Source organism: Pteropus vampyrus, unplaced genomic scaffold (assembly GCF_000151845.1).
Source record: "Pteropus vampyrus isolate Shadow unplaced genomic scaffold, Pvam_2.0 Scaffold55, whole genome shotgun sequence".
Classification (NCBI taxonomy): domain Eukaryota; kingdom Metazoa; phylum Chordata; class Mammalia; order Chiroptera; family Pteropodidae; genus Pteropus; species Pteropus vampyrus.
Genome location: NW_011888836.1, coordinates 3,564,173 through 3,572,758, shown reverse-complemented (window position 1 = coordinate 3,572,758; position 8,586 = coordinate 3,564,173).

The following is an 8,586-nucleotide window of genomic DNA, read 5'->3' as shown; positions in this document are numbered from 1 at the left end:
TGTGAGTTTTCTTGGTGGTTCTTTTTCTTCTGCAGTGTTCTTCTCTCTTGTCTCTTCTTCAGCTATGTGTTCCTGTTCCAGTTTCAATGACTCCTCTTTAGTCAATTCGGCAAGAATCACCTTCAAGAACATCCTCATCCACAACTACGTTAACATTATTTGCAATCAACCACAGCCTTGTTGAATTTTGCAACCTCCTCATCCTTGGAAGTTCCTTTGAAGGCATGGACAAACCTCTTGAATGTCTTTTTTTCCACATGCCATTCATACACTCCTTGGTGACATCATCCAAAGCCCAAGCAAGGTTCTTGATATAGTCTTAATGTTGTAATCCTTCTATAATTGCATCAGTGTCTTCTCAGTGTCTTCCTCCATTGCAGCAACAGCCTGGGCAAAGATCCTCCTTAGGCAGTAGGCCTTAAAATCTACTGTAATGCCTTGATCCATTGGTTGGATCAAAGAGGCGATATTTGGAGGAAGAAATACCACTTTGATATTGAGACGAAGCTCACCAATAAAAGTAAGATGTCCAGGGATATTATAAACAATAAGCATAATCTTTACAGTTATTTAATTCTCCAAACAGGACTTCTCCATTTCACTAGCATAGCGATTCAAGAAGACATCTTGGAAGAGAAGCTGGGTCATCCATGACTTCTAATTGCTCTTGTAGTTCTCTGGCAGTGTGTGCTTATTGATATGCTTGAAGGTCCTGGGGTCCTCACTGTGCCAGGTCACAAAGAGTTTCAATCTGCAGCCTGCAACATCGTTCCCAAGCAAGACTTATCCTATTCTTAAAAGCCTTGAAATCTGGCATTGTGGATTAAAGTCCTCTCAGGCATCCATTTCCAGAATAGGGAGGTTTCATCTATATTGAATATTTGCTCTGGTGAGTAATTTTCCTCTACAACCAGATTATCTAGAATTGCCAACAATTCTTCGGTTGCCTTCACATCAGCACTCACATACTCACCACTCACTTTTACGTTATGTAATAATTAATGATTCTTGAATTGTTTAAAGTACATAGAGCTAGAAGTAAATTCAACAGCATAGTTGGGTCCAGCCTTTTCTTTCAACATTGCTAACAAACTTTTTGCTTTGGTCGTGATTGTCATGATGCTGAGAGGGATCCACTTCTGTATCTGGTCTTTAATCCAGATCATTAGAAATTTCTCCATGTCTGATACAGGCCCTTCTCAAATTTCCATTATTCTTGTTGCCTTCAATGAAGCAGATTTTCTAACAGCTTCTGTCACTTTGTTCTTGTTTTCCAAGATTGAAATGGGACATGCCTGACTGGTGAGCAGTAAAATTCACTGATTTTCCTTCATAGTCCTTAATCACTTTTTATTTCATCTCCAGGTCAACACTCAGTGTGTTCTCTTAGTGACAACATTAATAGTGCACTTTGTACGCTTAGGGGCCACGATGAACAAAACAACATGAAATTAAATTAAGCATAAGATAAAATGACGCAATCAAGAGACATGGTAGATATATGAGGCTGCTGGCAGCATAACATGTGTACTGTTTTACAGTAAATTTTTCTTGATAAGTAGAAAGAATACACTTTAAAATAATGATAAGAGGTACAGTGTAGTAAATACCTAAACCAGTAACATAGTTGTTTATTACCATTATCAAGTATTATGTAATGTACTAATTGTGTATGCTATACTTTTATGTGACTGGCAGCACAGTAGGTTTGTTTACACCAGTGTCACCATGAACACTTGAGTAATGCATTATGTTACGACATTATGACAACTACTGCATCATTAGGCAATAGGAATTTTTCATCTCTATTATAATCTTATGGAACCATCATCGTATATGCAGTCCATCATTGACAAAAATGCCTTTATATGGCCCATGATTGTATTTCTAATGCTCTTTATTCCTTCCAATGAATCCCAGTTACTATCTGGTGTCATTTCCTTTCAGCCCGAAGGACTTCAACTTTAGTATTTATTATAGCATATGTCTGTTATCAGAAATTTTCTCAGTTTTTGTTGATTTGAAAGTGTCTTTATTTAATCTTATTTTTCGAGAATGGTTTTACTGAATATAGCATTCCTGGTTGACACATTTTTCTTTCAGTACTTTGAATATTATGTTATTCCATTGACTACTGGTTTCCACTGTTTCTGATGAGCTGTCAGCTATTAATTACATCATTATTCCTTTGTACATGGTGAATCATTTTCTCCTGCCATATTCCAGATTTTTTTTTTATGTTTGGCTTTCAACAGTTTAATAATGATGTATCTATATGTGGTTCTTTTTGAACTTTTTAAATTTAAAATCTGCTGAACTTTTTGGATCTGTAAATTAATGCTTTTCATTAGGTTTTGGGAAATTTCAGATAATTTCTTCAAATATTTTTTGTATCTCTTTTTCTCTCTCTCCTCTTCTTTTGGGACTTCCATTATGTGTATCTTAGAATGCTCGATATTATCTGGCAAGTCTCTGAGGATATGATCATTTTTCTTCAATTGTTTTTCTTTTTCTTCCTCAAATTTAATTTCTATTTTCTCTATTCAAGTTTTATCTTCATTCTTTTGCCATTTCAAGTCTGCTGTTGATTTTATCTACTGAATTTTTTATTTCACTTATGCTCTTCAACTCTATACTTTCCATTTGGTTCTTATATAATTTTAATATTATAATTTTATTTCTCTGTAGACACTTCTTATTTGCTAATTATCAGCATAGGTTTTTTTTTAAATTCTTTGAACATAGTGTTCTCTAATTCTTTGAACATGTATTTAATAGCTGCTTGAAATCTCGTGTGCTAAAGAGAATATTTAGTTTCACTCAGAGTCAGTTTCTAGTGACCATTCCCCTCTCCTCAATATAGGTCACCCTTTCTCATGTCTAGTAATTTTTATTTGAATATTGGACACTTTACTTAATATATTGTAGTAACTCTAGATTTGGTTTTACTTTTCTGAGCATTGTTACATAGATTAATTAATTAGTTAATAACTTGCCTGGAATTACACAGTGAAATTTGTTTTTCTCATGCTGCACAACTGCAGATGTCTCTGCTTATTTGTTCCTATTCTTATTTAGCCTGGCTTACTAGGAGTCGTTCCTCCATTTTTATAATTTAGTGGTCAACCAATGATCAAGGTTCGAATTTCATTTAAACGCTTTGAACCTATTAAATGACTACCCTGGCCAATGGAGTTTGTGTGATTGAGGGACACATTCAAAGTTGCAGTCAGTTCTCAAGTCTTTCTTGGTTTTCGCATTTCACAAGAGTCCTTAGGATTTCCCCTACAAATGTGTAGTTTCTCAGTCAGCCAAGGATGTGAGAAGGAAAGCTTATCTTAATCCTTTTATGATGCTCTAAATTCTAGTATTTTTCCACTAAATTTCTGGCTGATTGGTGGCTCACTCTAAACTGGAAAACACAATGTTGGTCTCGAAAAGCTGCAGGTTCATATAGTCAATCCCAAACCAAATTTGCTGTTTCTGGCTGTGAATGTCATAGACATTTGTCCATCCCTCTTCTCCACTTCTGCCCCAAGGCAAGTGGCCTTCTTTGACAGCAAAGTTGCTTTTTTATTGTGCTTAGCTTAAGATGGTATAGCTACAATTCTTGCCAACCAAGCTCAGGGAAGGGAGTGTAGAAACAGCCCAAGGCAAGAGGCCACAGACTCCCACTATTCTTACACCAAACTCTATCGGTTTTAGTGTTTCAGAATAAATGTTTATTAATTCATTTTCTGCCTTTGGTAGTTTTCTGATAGCTGAAACAATTTTTAAAGACAAATTTGTCCAGTTTTATGTTTGTTTTCTCTGAAGGGAAATCACCTGATTTGTTCATGTTGCCATTACTAGAAGATCAAATCTGTTTTTCAATAGATTTGTTATGAGTAGCATTTAATAAATATGTGTTTAGCATAGTTTATTGAAAGGCAGACTCTACTGAAGAGTGTTCAGAGAGTGATAAACTCTGTATTGCAGGATACCAGATTATTCCAAAAGCCTGTAAATGTTTGTTAAATGAAAAAGTGATCTAAAGCATCCGCCAACTTTTTCTTTGTTTTTATAAGACAGAAGTTGGAAAGGAATAATCTAAAAAACTTTTTGAAGCTTGGTCTTGATAATAAATGTATTGATTTACTTGAGCCATTGCTTTAGATTCTGCTTAGATAATAAAAATCTATTCTCTTCTACATTTTACGAAGCCCTTTTCAGAGGTTCAAAATAACTTGTTCTTCACCTCAAAAAAAAAAAAAAAAAATCAGAGTGACTACAATGTAGGTAACCTTTCCCTGAAATGGCTCCCACTCCCTTCTAGTTTAGACTTCTCCAGGAGCTTCTTGAAAGGTTTGGTGATGTTCAGAGAATGTATCAACAAGATGGTGCTGTGTTTTGTTATCAAATGTTTCCATTTAAGATTTAAAAATTGTAACTCTGAAGAAAGCCACCTTCATCCAGGTATTTCTGAACCTTTTGAGGCTTATTATTTTCTTTCAAAGGTTCATTCAGTCTGAAACTATACACACTAGAGGTCTCAGATAGACAGCCTGAATCAGCCTATAGCTCTGTTTTATTTGGTCTAAATAGTGCGCAAACAGAAGTTTTGTTTCACTTTAAAAATCAGATACTTCATGTAGCAATACTGGTTTCCAGATCTGAAAATCTCACAGCACAGCCTTGCTCTTCCAGGCAACAATCAGCCTCAGACCCTCAGAAGGCATGTGAGCTCTGCTCTCCAGGTTGCTTCAGTCTCCGTCTTGCTGGCCGGGTTCTTTTTTCATATGACCACCCGGACATTTGATTTTGTAACGTTTGAGACTGTGGACTCAAAAGCCAGAGCACTAACAGGGGACATGCTGATAATCAGTGTCGGATTAAGCTGTATGCAAAAAAAAACAAAAAAACCCCCCAAAAAACCCCTTGCATCATGTAGAAAGCATTTGAACACAAAATAGAGAAGAATTTTGTAGTTAGAGCATATACTATGACATAAATTAAAATGGAATTGAAATAATAGAAAAGTCATTCATTTGTTCATTCATTCATTCATTCATTCACTTATTCACAGAATATGTATGGACCAAGTGGTTCTGGCTTACTATTGTCTCCCTCTAAGACCAGAGGTTCCTGATGTATAAGCATGATGTAATAAATGTTCCATTCATGATAAAATAAGTGTTCCGCACATATTCTGTGAATAAATAAATAAGTGAATAAATTGCATTCGTTTTATTTCATTTCCCTGGAAAATTGGATAACTTATTTCCTCAATCTCTCATCTCCCAGAAATCCTCAAATTTTTATTTTAATTGATTTAAAATTGGTATCTAATGGTATTAATAAAGACTTTCACACTTTGTTAATGAAAAAAAAAAGGAGGAAAAAAACCTTGAAATATTAAACATTTTGCCTGTAATTGGGACTGAGCAGTATATTTCTCCTAAGGCAGAAAAACCCAAATTGGTGGAATTAGGTAGCTTATTATTAGAAGACAGGGCAGCCTTCCGATTTCTACACAAAACTAGGGACAGTAGTAACCAGAGCAGACTCTTTTCTTTAGAAGCATGTTAATTAACTCTTTATTAACTGAGACTAGACAGCAGGCAAGATACAAACCAATCTAAAATTGACAAACAGAAGTTTTAGGTTTACAAGCCAAATTTAAAATCTGTAAGTAGCAAGGAAAATATAGATTTAAAATTTAAGATCAGATTCCTTCCTCCACTCATAGCATAAATACATTGTGATCAGAAGCTGCTATTCTAAGCCATGTTTTGATAGCTGTGCTCTGAGAGGCAAAGGGAGAGGAGAGAGAGAGAGAGAAAGAAAGAGAGAGAGAGAGAGAGAGAGAGAGAGAGAGAGAGAGAGAGAGAGAAGGAAGAGGAGGATTGGGAACACTTCAGAGAAAAGTCTGGGATTCTGCCACCCTGCTCCCTGGCCCTGGGAGGATCCATGACAGATGTTTGGAAAGAGGCAGCTTGCTGGTCCCCCAGCGGCATCCTTATAAAGTCAGCTCTGGTAAGTGATATTCTTGATACTTGATGTTTTGCCAGCAGTTAGAATATTGCTTTTCTCTTAAATCTACACATGCTGCTTAGAAGCCACTGGGTTTCTATTTAGATTACAGATATCCCAGCAACAATGTTCAAACATCATGTAGCATGTAATATCAATCCAGTCATGTGTAGTTATTTGGATTTAAAGAGACAGTAGAGTGTCATAAAAAAAAGCATAGGATCAGGTATCAGTCTAGGGCCCAATTGTATTTTTGATTTTGTGTGACTTAAGCAAAGGGGCTTAACTTCACTGAGTCATTGTCTTCTATTCATGGCAGATGCACATCCTCCCATCCCCTTACCTACTGCTGCTATCATCATAAATCCCAGAGGAAAATGTTACTCAGTCTATTCCTTCCAGAGCTGCAAGATTCACAATTTCCTGGCTAGGATTTTAGACTCTAATCCATATCCTGGCTTTTAACAGAACTTAGAAATGTCCTCAAGTGGAGAAAACTGTTATAGAATTTTAAAAAATTGAAAACCCATTCATAATTTGCAGTAAGGAAAGGCTTCTAAAATGAATCAAAATGCATGAGTCCAAAATGATAAGAATGCAATTGCTGACCGTGAATATCGGAATACGGTACTACTTTCTAATTGCTACACTTGCAACAGAGAGAAATAAAATTGTGAGAGTGTGAAGTGTATAAAGGATTCTAACGCTCTCCTGGGGCTCAGAGACTCACAGATTGGAGAAAGTAAGTGAATGCCTTTCTGACCATTGAATTCCTCACTCTTATTGCAAGTTAGTAAGCTCTAAGGAGGATTTTAAAGAAAACAGTCTACTTCCTAAGAGAACTGAAACAGTTGGAGAGACAGCGCCACCTAGTGTCCACACAAACCTCCCTGACGATCGTCTGCAGTAATTGGCCCCAGTAACTTTTATGAAGTAGGGCGAAGAAAATAAATCCATCAAAGCTGACTAACAGAGAGAAATGCCAGCTGAAAGCATTTTTGACTCTTGATGCCTTCAAAAGCCGGGAAACTTAATCCTTGCCTTATGTTTCTTTTTTTCTTTTCTTTTTTTCCCCCATGCCCCAAAGGAAGCCAAGCTCGTCACTAAACCGAGGGAGGTGAAGCAGGTCACTAAGTTTATAATGCAGTTGGTAACTGGTTTTCATTTTTTCTCTGCATCCTGGCAGCAGGAGATAGGCAGCTTGTTATAACTTTGAGGGGGCTCCTGGAAAGCCTGCTTGCTGGGTGTATTTCTGTAGGCGTGGGCTCGCTGGGAATATTATTACCTCATGGAGTCACAGATTTAATAGCATTTCTTCCACTTCATTCAGCACAGCACTAAGTTATAGTGACTCTGGCTCCAGCACATTACAGACACACATTGTTCCCAACTGTATCACATCTTCACAGTCCCATGTGGGTCCCGAACACGCAGCCTGCTTTTGCACACATGCCATACACGCTCCATTCTCACACTTCCAGGCTTTTAGGCCAGGGTGTTCCCTAGGTCCTTATCGATCTAACTGGTCTGCATCCTTCTTCCTCTTCCATTCGTTCTACTCCCGCTGCTGTATCATAACTATCATCTCAGAGCATCTACCATGTTCCAAGCACTGTGCCAGGTGCTTCCCACACGATTTGTTATTTGAGATATTGCTTTGTCTATCTTGTGGGCGGGGACACTCGCTGCGAGTGAAGGGAGTGAAGGACGATCGGGGTAGTGGAGTGATCTGCTCTCCCGTCCCATGCTGCTTCCAATCTTTGGATATTTCTACTATGTGGAGTGAGCTTTACTGACAATACCACTCCTGACCCAATCTCTGCCTCTCTCTCGCTCCTCCCAGAGGAGGAGAGGAATGATTTAATCTGGTGGTGGCTTTGGAAGGAGAATGGAGTTTGTGTAGCCCAGGCTCTGGAAGGGAGGCCGCCTAAGGGGAGCATGAATCCGGTCTGTATCTCTATCTGTACATTTCACAAGGCCAAGTCTGTCCCTGAGCTGCCCTGGACAGGTGGGCAAGTCTGTCCAATCTTTGAGTTCAGAGTAGAAAAGCCCACTTGCCCATATATATAAACCACAACCGCTGCTCTCAACTCTGTCAGTAATGAGGATGATGTTTTTTTCTCCTACCGCTCTTGGTTCGGTACTTTGATTTGTTCTTTTTTGGGACTTGAACTCCTAACATTTAGGAAAGTACTTCATTGCTAAATCCAGAGCATGGGGTTGGGATTATTTAAACTCCAACTTCAGATGATTCAGACCCAAACGAGTTCTTTTTTTAAGTCCGGAACCAATTTGGTCTGGTTTAAAGAATGTTCTGAACTGGTGATCAAAAGATATGGGCTTTGTTCCCGGCTTGGAGTTTTCCAGCTTTGCGAGCAGCTTCTTGGCTTTGATTTTCCCATCCTAGCTTCTGTGATCCCAAGGTCAAGGGATCCAGTCTGGAGGCGCTATGAAGAGGTGATGCTCATCATTGTGCAAAGGAAGATGCCTTGCATCCATTCCAAATGAGCTGCTGCTTGTTTCATTCTCCTTTTCTTGGGAAAGCTCATGTTTCATAGAACATTCTGGAAGCAT